General features: G+C 38.3%; 1 protein-coding gene across 2 annotated transcripts in view; it reads left to right on the top strand.

Moving 5' to 3' along the window:
- Window positions 1-12,288, top strand: part of WWOX (WW domain containing oxidoreductase) — a 476,595-nt gene that overhangs the window by 200,093 nt on the left and 264,214 nt on the right. The window lies entirely within an intron of this gene.

The raw sequence follows: 12,288 nt of genomic DNA, 5'->3' as shown, positions 1-12,288 counted from the left end.
CACACACGCTGGAGCAGACACACAGTTATTTAAATTGCTGGCTTTACAATAAAATAAAATTGTTTCATCAAATGAGTATCCTTTTCTGGCCATCCTGGTGCAGAATGTTGTGATTAATATTATATCCATACACACTGTCAGTATCAAAGGAGCTGCTGAAAAAAAAAAAAGATCAGTGGATTTCTTTTTTTCTTTTTTTTTTTATTTTTTTGCTATGACCAGTGGGTTTGCAAAAGTGCTTTATAAGCCGTTATTTCGTTGATAGTGCTTTGAATTAGCTTGTTAACATTCAGCCAGGAGTTTTACAATAACAACAATAATCACAATTAACAGTAGTAATTGCTCCTTGGCCACTGAAGGACAATGATTCTAAGTTGTCATATTTAACCTCTGAAGGGAAAGGAAAAGGCTGTTTTGCTTGGAGCATCTTTATGGGGACACTTCATAAAGTCCTGCTGCTTTGGATATAAATATTCGTGTTACACCATCTGTTTATCTGTCTCTTTTAAAACTCAGGTGTACTTACATTGGCAACATTCAGAATTTGTGTCAGGTACTGTTCTGGCAAGAAGATAATTCATTGTTTTGTGTAGTGTTTAAATTAGGGGTGTTCTAGTGATAACTAACAGGGATCTACTTAGAAACTGCATAATGGGATAATGTCTGTAATTATAAGAACGTGTTTGAGCAGGACAGTTTCCTGTTTTTCTAAGTGCCTTTTCCCGAGATTATATCTCTGCTTTTTTAACCATGAATTTTAAGAAATCTTTTTAAATTGTTCATTAATAAGAAAGATTATTAATACTGGCCATGTTTTGTTTCATTTAGATTTTTTTTCAAATAGGTTTTTGTAGCAGCAGACAGTACATTTTAAGAGAAAAGAAGTGAGGCTTTTGTGGGAATTGTTGAACTGTGTTGTTTGTAGATCAAAATATTTTCTGCCTGAAATATTTTCAAACACAAAATTAGCTACTGTAAAAAATAACATATAATTTGTTTCATGTCACTTTCAGAAGAATAAAATCTCTTTTTGAGAGAATTTCATGCTAGAAATGACCCAGGAGTAAACTATATTTAATTCTTGGAATATGAGGTGGCAGAGGAGAGAGAGCAAGACTGTTCCAAGTATATTGAAATTGAAGCAGATAATGAGGTATTATTAGAAGTAAAAATGCTTTGTGGATGTCTAGAATTTATGTTCAGATCTGTATCTTAAAAGCAATCCTATAACCTTTGGAATCATTGAGTAACCTCTTAGTTTCTTACTGCTGTCTTCTTACTTGCTGGCATTCACAGGCTATTGAAAAGAAACCACAGAGTTACAAGAAAATGAGCCCTGTATGTTCAGGGAAAACGCTTGAGCTTTACCACTTGGGAAGGAAATTAAGTGGTTAGTGATTTGCATAATGTGGGCAGCACCTTCTACAACATCCTTTATCAGAACCAAAATGACTAATGTCAGACCACAGAGTCCTTTTGAAACTGTGAGGCTGTTTCATGTTCCCTCTGAACCTCTGCACACTGCACGGTACCGCTGTGTCCTGTTATAAGTTTTCATTTTGCACAATGTAGACCTTTTTAATATTTATCAGCATGCTGCCTCTAACTTGATACATTTGTACTGCACAGAAATTGATTTTCAAGAAATGTGTTTTGGATTTTTCACACGCTTACGGGGTTTGAGGAATGCATATTTGCATAGAAATAATCTTTAGTGAGCTAAATTTTAGAGTATGTCAAATTTATAAATATCACTACTGTAAAGACATATTTTTAGAAATAGATTTCTGGCACAGTTTATTTCAATTCCATTTTTCACATTTGTGTCACCAGTATAGCTTTGGCTTGGTATTTTCTAATGCATTTATTTTCGGCATTCATGTTTTAGAGATTAAACTTTTCCGTTGTCTTGCTCAGGCAGCACAGCCTGAAAATGAAACGAAGCAAGAGAGGTGCTTTGTTTAAAAAACATCCATCTGGTTTGAGACACGTGGCCAGGAAAACTTGCCTCCCTCCTTTTTCTTCTTTCTTCAAGCAGAACCATATTACTCAATTTTTCTGTTACTTTGTCCCTTTGCTGAAAAAGGAAGTTCTCTATTTTTGAACCTCCTGTGCATCTCTAAGGCACATTAAGTTTCTTGTGGCTGTTCCACTGCAGAGTAGCTGCTGTGGCTCTGCTATTGCCTTATGCCATTGAAAAAATACATAAACAAGTGATAAATTGAATTTGTTTGTTGGTAGAGACTCCAGAGTTCCATCTAAACAAGAACAATATATGCTTTAAACTCAAATAGTAATATGTAGATATGGAACTGCAGAATATGCTCTAAACTCTTCAGGTTGAGATCACATTGCCACAGCACTGAAAGGTTGTTGGAATTTATTCTCCAGCTCCAGATTCCTGTCCTAGAAATGGGCTTTGTGTTCACAAAGCAGGGAAACTGCCTTGCATCCCCCCAGTTCTGGAGGGTCCTCTGCAGTAAGGCAACACTATTGTGCTCATCTGTTTGGTATCAGGGGACACGTAACTCATTCTTCCTATTGCCTGAAGTGAGAAAATAGGCTCAAGAAACAATAAACAAGCCTGGTTTCTCTGGAGTTGAATGGAAAGATACACTTATTCCAGAAATAAATTTCAGCTGAGGCCTCAAAGCAGTCTGTAGGCTTGTTGATGTAACAGCTTGACTTGGTTTTGAGTAGATGTGTTCCAGGGAAAACCCCAGCTCCAAGATTTGGTTGCAAGTTATTGCAGTGTTCTTAAATTTTGCTGTAAGTCTCATTAATCCACCTGCATTTTTTAGTCTCTGCAGTGTAAATGCATTTAATTGTGGTACCTTGACAGAATTTCTGCAGCTGCTTCCTGTTCCAAATACCCTGCCTAATCTTTGTACATACATAACACGGGCTGAATTACTTGAGGCCAGTTTTCTACTCCCTCTGGAAATGAGCCACTGGTGTAGAATTCATGAGGCTCCTGCTAATCAGATGTCTCTGAGCACTGGCAAAGGTTTTGCTGCCTTCACTGGTGTAAGTTTCCATGTGCATTTTCAGGTGCTGGTCTTCTTCTCATGTCCTAAAAAGTGACCTAACATCAGGAAAGTTGCTTGGCTTGGCCCAGGGCACTCTCATCATAAAAACCCCAAGGTACCACAGAGGGGTATTTCTCAGTGGGAGAGTCATTCAGCTTTGGGCATTTTCATCTTCACTGGTCAAATGTATTGCCCCTAAGGAATGGTGGTGGTCTTTGGGTTTCTAGAAGTGTGTTACTCAAGAAAACATATGTACATCTTCTTTTTGTACATATAAATATTATAAATACAATATAATAGCTTGTTCCCCTGTTTTATGTGTGTTAGAAGGTTGAAGGCATTGGAGTACTTAAAGAATTAGGTTTGTTGAGGTTTGTTAATGTGTGGAAAAAGGATGGAGAAGGAGATCAGGGCATCAGGGTTGTGTGTGGCTGTGTTTAGGAGCAAATGCTCTGTGTCACATATGGGACAAATTTCTCTCTGCTGGTGATACCCACTATGAAATATTGCTGCTGTCCTGATTAAAAATAAGCAAAAATAAAATAGTACAATACTCAAGGTATTTTTATTTTTCATCAGACTGTATCAAAAGTGAGAAGAATTTAGGAAATCCATTGTAAAATGGTCAAGGTGAAGGAATTTTTCTATGAAATTCTCTTTGACCGGTTGAAATAGCTTAAACACTATTGACCATTCTCCCACCAGCTCAGTGATGTGTGGCATTTTGAATCATCCATTTTCTATGAAGACTACCTGGGGTTAGCATATCATTACTTGATAACAGAGTTTCAATTCTAACCCACTGGCAGCGCTGAGCTTTAAGCTGGATACACTTACTTGCAGGCTCATCCAACCCTACATAATTGTCTGTACATTTATTTTATTGTCAACTCAGAAACAAGCTGAAGAAACTAACTGTTTGCTTTAGAACACATTAACTTCTTTATCACATTAATACTGACTCATATCTTATTTCCCAGTTGCAGTAACAAAACCATTCAAATATTTCCCTCACAGGACAATATCTTTAATAGCTTCTGTGTGTTTCCTATTTTTGGCTGTTTCTGTATAAACAGACTAATCTAATAGCTTGCTGAACCATCTATACTTGGCAGAAATTCAGCAACTCACTCATTTCTATGGCAAGCTGGGATGCCAAGGGAAAAAAAAATCCTCACTTTTATTGCACTAAGATCTTTCTTGAAGTTGTCTTTTATAAGTGTAATATGGCTATCACTTGGGTTACTGCAGCACCTTGACTGAAGAAATCCCCACTTTTATTGCAGTGCAGGATAACCCAAATAGGAGGGCATTATTCCCTTCACAATGTCCACAGGAATTCATTTACCTAATGTATTCAGTGTCTCTCATGCACTGCTTTAAATGGTGGTAAAGCACACGCTTTAAAATATTGTTGAGAGCCAATTGGGAGGGCTGGAGAGACAATCTGGAAGTTACTGGAAAATGCTTTCATGTAGTCATCCTGCTTGGGGTATTCAGCTATCCGTGGCAAATTAAATTTTGTTGTCCCTCCATGGTGATCAGAAGCTGTGCTCTGAAGCCACTCAAGACATGTCCCCCATTTGTTTTGTGGCTCTGATCCCAGTGTCCCCCCATGGCTTATGTGGATAAATGGGTGAAATCCATGGTTCTGTTTCTGGCTGCTGCTCTGTGCCTCAGGATAAGCAGTTCTATGTACATTTATTTTGGGGCAGTGCTATCTTAAGCAGTCTCAGGCTCCTGCTTCCCTGAGCGTCCCTCCTCATTAAAGTCAGCACTTTTCCATGGTTTATATTTCAGTCAGATTAGTTTCCTGATCCAGTTCATTGCGTGCTCAGATAAATTCTTGCACCAGCAAAAACAAGGCAGAAAGAAGTACGCAAAGGCAGTGGGTGTTTAATGCAGTTTAAAAAGCTTTGGTTGTAGACAAATGTCCAGCCATGGTTTGGTGTCTCTGCAGTCAAAGCAGGACATCAACATCCTACAGTTCCTGCCAGTGGTGGGTTGGTATTTGTGATAAATATTTGAGCTATTGATGAATGTGGCTATAAAAATGCAAATGATGATGGTTTTCTTATTGTTTTACACTGTATCAGCTGCAAAGCCTCTTAGAGTGAAGGGGTTTATTTAATTTTGGGCATTTATTGATACTTACAGATTTATTTATGTAATTGACAATTTAATGTCCCTGTCCTTGTAACATTTGGGTGTAAGGAGTTTATTGAAACCATCTAGATCTGAAATCAATGCATCTCTAATACAGGGAGGCTCGTTACCTGCATTGGCCCGACTGTACAAAAATAGCTCACTATTGGACTGTGCTCAAATGCACAGTGGTAATGCCTTACTTTAAACCAGAGAAATATTGAAGTCTCTCAGGCTTTCCATTTCCTTGCTTGTTTTTCAAACTGTATTTTTAACATTATTTTTGCTATAGTAGGCCAAGTTCATCCCTAATATAACTGTATTGAAATCAGTGGGGAGACTTGTAATTTTAAGAATAAGAGACAGTAAAGTGCTTTGCTGGATCAGGGCCTAAAAGGATTAGTACTGTGGAATGCTTATGGTGGCCATAGAGGTAACTGTATGAATAAAAGTAATTTTAATTGCACTGGAGCAGTTGGGGAATTTTATTCCACCTCTCAATAAAAGAAATAAAATATAGAATAGACTCCCACTGTCAGGCAGAGAATCCTGTAGAACATTCCACATGGCTTTGCAAATATTGAAACAGTACAAAAAAATTTAAAAATCTGAGATATAAACTCCCTAGCTTTTGTTTTGTGGCTTGTGCACATTTTAAAGCAGATATTTGGGACACAAATTATAAGACCAATAGGGAGTATTGATTTTTAAGTATAACTATAGTGGCTTTGAGCCCATTCTATGTTTTTCATTAAGGCACCAATCAGAGATTTTTTCCCAGAGAACTGAGGCTAGATGATAATTTCTTACTGTATTCTGCAAAGGAAAATGATGAACAAAGATGATTCCTGAGTTCAGCCTGTTCCTGATTCCCCAGGAAAACTTGGCATCAGGTGAAACATCTGGTAGAATGCAAGCTCTCCCCTTCCAGGTGCACCAAAGGTGGATTGGGACCAGCACTTTTTCCACTAGGTTGGATTTGAACGTGCATCTCCAGAGTTGTGTGCGTAAGGCCTTAATCTCCAGTACTTGTAAAGATACCTCATATTTAGAGTGGAGGCAAAACTACATTCATCACAGAGGCTCAGGACATCTTAGAGGGGCCCAGGTGCAGCTTCACTTGTCTTGGAAAGCAGCAACCTGAGGCAGAATTGTGTGTAACAGAACATTCCTTTCATCAATTTGTACAACCACCGAGTTTTAGAACCCAGCATTTGAAATGCAAGAATATTTGTTGCTGTGGGTTTGTTTTTTACTTTTTTTTCCCCCATCTAATTGCTAAATATTCCGGTTATGTGCTTGAACTAAACAAGTGACTCTGCAGAGTTTGCAGTCTGCTCCAGGATGTGGACTTGATAGGTCATGTCATAATTTTGAGGGTTAGTGAGTACTTGATTGGGGAATATAAATGACATTATGGCTTACTGATGCACGAGCACTTGCTCTGGTTTTGGATCCTGCTAAAAGCCAATGTCCTCGGGCATGTGGCACGGGGGAGCAGTGCCAAGTGCTGTTCCTGACTTTACAATGCATCCTTTGTGCAGCAGGGTTTTAGCCCAGGTACTTTAGTTAAATTCAAGTGAACGAATTGAGTTTTGTGATGTAAAATTCCCCCCATGCTTTAAAGCAGATAGACTCATCTGTAACCAAACTATTGTTATTGTTTTGTGGTTAATGCTGAGATTCACTGGGAGAGGAAAACAGTCTCACTGTCAAAAGTAGAGAGTTGTTTGTTAATCTTCTCCTCCAGTAATTCATTAGTAGAAAAATGTGCCTGTGCTCCTTTCTAGGAAAAACATTCGTGAAAATAGATGTTCAGTGCAGGTGCTAGAAATGAGGATTTCACTGTAGGTGCTGGGCTCTGCCTGTGGGTGTGTGCTGCAAAGAGCTGGGAACTGACACACACACCCGTGGTTTTCTGATGTGTCAGCAATGCTAAGATGTTGCATTTTGCCTGCAATAACAACTTTGAAGGTGATCATCAAGCGTTCAGTTGAATTTGTACTATTCTTTCTGACATCACTTTACTTGATGATAAAAATCAGAGTTTACATTCACACAGAGATTTGGGCACTTCTTCAGGTTGTTTCTGAGCCTGGCAGTGGCTGTTTGCTGTGTGGCCCTGAGGTCAGGCAGTACTTCCCCCCTTTCTTTTTTTTCCTTTTCTTCTGTGAGTTGAGGTCTGAACATTGCTGTTTTTTGAGCCTCAGATAAGATCAATTTTCCAATTGTGTAATACAGTACCTGGCTTTTCTGAATGGCACTGTTAATTGTCATTGACTATAATAGAATATGAATAGCACAGCCACTTGACACCAACTTAATGGTTCTGACTTTTCAATAGTGCCAAGAGTGTAAGGCTAGAGGGGAAAAAGGGTCAGAGGAGAGATAAGAGCTTCTGATTCCACTGAAAAAGATTAAAGCTTCTGTATCTTTCAAGTGGTACTTGTGAGGGTCACCATTTCTATGAAGTCACCTTTAAACTAGAAGTGATTGAGAAATTTCTAGTACAAAAGGTGCCTTGGAACAACTCCACCCCTCTCATCCACACGATTTTTTCAGGTTAATAGGCAAACAGAAAGATGCAGGTCTGGGATGGCTCAAGGAGAATTGTGGGCAGTGATATTGTGCATGACACAACCTGTCCTGAGAGCTGCATTGCTAACTCTGTTAGCCCTAAGGAAGAATCACTCTTGTTTACTGCTGTTTTGTCCAGCTGGGAGCTCTGGGAAATTTTGTGATTCACTTTAGTACCTCTTTTAAGAAAAGCTTACTGTCCTTAAATACACAGCTATCGTTGCCCTCTGGGAATTTGATCATACACAAGATTACCTGTCTAATCTGATCACAACAGTTCTCACTACTCTGGGCTCTGAGGGACAGAGGCCAAGAGCAGAAAGATGTTTTACTTCCTTTCTAGAACATCAGTTCAGGGAACAGTCATTTTCAATGCATTAAGAACCTGTTGTTACTTATATGGGATGCTAGATTATGATTTTTATACTGTGCTTATTTTTTAATATAATTTCTCAGGGATTTCAGGACATCTAGTAGCTAAATGAGATGAGTAATTGCTGTCTGGAAATCTGGGAGAGGTACTTGGTATGTGGATGGAGAGGTGCTTTGAGTTGTGTGTGGGATGTTTTGAATGTGGAGCAGGCAGGGTGCTTCAAACTGACAGAGATTTAAATTTAGATTATTTATTAGGAAGAAATTTGTTATTGTGAGGGTGGCAAGGCCCTGCCACAGGGTGCCCAGAGGAGCTGTGGCTGCCCCTAGATCCCTGAAAATGTCCAAGGTTGGGTTGGATGGGACTTGAAATAACCTGGGGTAGTGGAAGTTGGCCCTCTCCATGGCAGGGGGCTGGAACTGCTTTAAGGACCTTTTCAACACAAACCATTCTGTGATTTCATGAATTTTGGACTGACTGAGTGTTAGGGGTTAGGTTTGTCCCTTTTTCACTCTAAAGAATTTTTTCCCATAAGTTACCAAGGAGACTAAGTGTTGGATACTTAAGAGTACTCAAACAAAGAGGTGACCGAAACCCAGCTGGGGAGATTTTTTCTTGATCTGTTAGGGAGGGGGTAACTGCCTTCTCTGATAAGAAGACAGCTGTTAAAAAACAGGTGGAGCAGTGTTGCTTATCAGATGGTGCAATGTTGTTTATCTCTGTTCATTCTTCCACTACCTCCATGAGATATCTTCTGTTAATGGGCCATTAAAGCTCACCAATGACAGGACACATTACATCATACTATTGTGAGATGCTCTATCCAGGGAGGAGGAGCCCAACCATTTTCACCTAGATAAAAAGGAGCCACAAGTGTCACCAGACACCCAGTGCTCCCACAGGACTCCTAAAGGCAGACTGGACCCATCTCTGAACCCTTGGCTCCATAGGATCATCTCTGCTTCCAACAGGACCACATCTGCCACTCCAGGAGGGCTTACTTTGGACTGTTTCCAACAGTCTGACCAACAGGGTGTCAGGTTGTATTTCTGACTCTGTCAGGGTTTTCTAGGATATCTTGTTTGTTTGCTTGCTTATTCTTCTGTACTACAACATTTGTATTTTTTAATATCCCTAGTAAAGAACAGATATACCTATTCCCAAAATCTTTGCCTGGCAGACTTTTAATTGAAAATTTATAATAATTTGGAAAGGGGGAGGAGGGGGGCTTATATTCCAAGGGAAATTCCAATCTTCCGTGGCAGATACCTCTCTATCTAAACCATGACACTGAGTCCTTAGCACTTATTCCACAGGTGCTGGACAGTCAATCCATGCATGCAATTTGAGTCAGCCAGAACATGTCAGACTTCTGTTGAATTTATTTAGATGACACCACAAAACAGAAACAGGAGTCATTTACTTATTTGTGTTCTGATGTTGGAAGAATGCCATTAATGTGCAAGGGACTGACTCGGCAGAGTAATAAAATACTGGCAATGTTATGGTGTCAAGTGTTTCTGAATGAAGAATTCAAAAACCAGACTAGATAAGAAGCATGAAAAACCTCTGTGAGATCATTTGTGTAAATACCTGACATGAAAAAAAAAAAAAAGTGAATCTAGAATTTAAATACTAAGTAAAAAGATATTAGAAGGAGGAACAGTCTCATTATCCTAATATATCCAAAAGGACTGGTATAAAAATAAATCTTCAGTTTTCTTGAATCTGAGTTGGACAGACTCTGCCAATTTACACAAGTTAAAAATATTACAGAGTTGCCTTCTGAGTGGTATGTGTCAGTGGGTATTTCACTGTTGTAAGGATTTGGGGGTGTGGAGTTGTTTTTGATGTTTTATCACTAAGACTGTTGTTTGGGAACAAAGCTTCCAGAAATGGTTGTCAGGGAAAGTTTCTTTTTTCTGCCTAAGACTAAGTTTTCCCAGTAGATTTCTGTTTAAAAAGAATAAACAGAAAGAAAGAAAAAAAGAAAAAAAAGAAAAAAAAAGAAAAAGGAAAACAGTAGAAGTGAGAATTAGATATAAATATGACACTAAACTATATCTTTTAATACAAAAGAACTCTTTTTTAATTAGAAGCTTGGAAGGACATATCCTTTAATTGCTGCACTTGTAGTTTCTGGGCCATCAATATCCTTGCTTCTTTCATTAATAAACTGGCAAGTCAAGTAGGAAAGCTGCAGGAGTATAATTTTTTCCCTTAAGCTCTACTTAATCAACAGCAGACTTGATCAAACAGAAAAAAGAAAATGTAAATCAGTTGCATTAATTCTGCTGGCAGTAAATAGTAGGAAGAAAGCTAAACATGAAAGAATGCTCATTTTGCAGCTGATATCTGGGGTAGGACTGAATGGGAGAAATAGGTAGTTAAAGAGCTCTTTAGATTGTGAGTGACTGGGGGAATTCTGGGGTTTATGTATGGATTAGCACAGTGATAGACCCTGAGTAGCAGAAGACGGTGACTAATTACCTGACAGAGCAGCACACCATTCGCCTTGGTCATTGAAATTAATTTCTGTTTTCAGGACTGGCAGAAAGCAGCTGCAGAATTTCAGTTCAATACTCAAATTAACTGGGAGTCTAAATTATTTCTTTGCACATGCGGTATTAGAGGAGTGGGTTACTAAATTGATCTTGATTTTACACACGGAGGCAAGAATTATTCCACCTTTTCATCTGAAGTCCATGTCCCCTGAAATGGGGGAATAAAACCTGTGCTGTAATAAACTACTTGTCACTGATGTGAACTCTGTCAGATAGTTAACATCTTAACATTTCCTGGAATCCCAGATGAAGGAATTATAAAATAAAGTCTTCTGGGTTGAAAGGAGATTTCACTACCTACTCTGCTGGGTAAAATAGACTGAGTTGAACTTAGATGAATTCATGGTTTGAAGCTGATGATGCCCAGGAATTTGTTCTACAGTGTGTATCTCCTTGACAATCTGGTGTATTTATAACTTCACTGACTGATAAAAGAGGTGGGAAAGCTGTCAGTGGGTTATTGCTGATGAACTTGTAATAGTTTGAGGCCTGGCATTAGAAAAAAAAGAAAGCCAACTGCATAAAATCTGCAGAATCAACCTTGTAAGAAAACCTGCATGCACTGAAGTGAATTCAAACATGCCATGATTCTAAAATGCAGGAATTCTGCCAGATTTCCATGTTAGTAATTGACTCATTACATCCATGAGATTTCTCCCTTTGCTAGTAACAAAACTCCCAGAGCCTTTTGTCTGTTTAAACGTTCCTCATATTTTAATTTATTTATTCGACAAAAATAAATTTGAAATGTTTATAAAGTAAATAAACACGAGAGGGAGGAAAAGACGAGAGTGTGAAAAATGGAATAAATATTTGATATTCAAGACTAAATTTTATTTCAATGGAAAATTAGCCAGGAGGGGTGTGTGAAAGCCTTTTTACAGCACTTCTGCCCCATAGTGTTCTTGCTGAATAAATTATGTTACTTCCTGCTCTTTCCTGCTTCTGCCTCTCAATAGGCACTTCTAGGCAGGAGGATTACCACATAAAACCAGGAGCTTTTATCTTACTGTGTCTGTGTGGAATCACTGTTGTAACTGCCCACCTTAGTAACTAAAATGTGTTTTATTTCCTCTGGTGATGTTAAGGTAACATGGGTATGGAAGAAAGGACTGGATTTTATTCTAGTTCCATAATGAATTCGTAGAGCTAGCAGTTGTTTAGAAAAGCAAAAACTAAACCAGAGAACATTCTTTTAGTCAGACACTGAGCAAACTTGACCTGGAGGTCAGTGAGAGACTGAGAAATGTGCTCTGGCATTTGAGTAATATTTCACAGTATGGTGGTGGTACTGATTATGAGCTTATATACAAGGATTTATTTATATTGTCAAAAAAAAAAAAAAAAAAAAGAAATCCACAAAACCTATATTGTTAAACTGAAGCTTAAAATTTATTTTAGTCTCCAGTACATATATTAATAAGATTGGAATATCAAGATCAAGTTAAAAGTTTTATTCCCTCCCTAGTAATTTCTTTCATCATCCTTTTGCTCTTCAGCTCCATTGTCCAGGTATTATTTTATCACTATGTATACTCTCTGTGTTCCGTTTTTGCATTAATCAAAAGAACTAGTAAGTTTTTTGCATACCAAAAAGAAC

Source organism: Sylvia atricapilla, chromosome 12 (assembly GCF_009819655.1).
Source record: "Sylvia atricapilla isolate bSylAtr1 chromosome 12, bSylAtr1.pri, whole genome shotgun sequence".
NCBI classification, from domain to species: Eukaryota; Metazoa; Chordata; class Aves; order Passeriformes; family Sylviidae; genus Sylvia; species Sylvia atricapilla.
The sequence above is the reverse complement of the archived record's forward strand: the minus strand, read 5'-3'. Positions and strand labels throughout refer to the sequence as shown.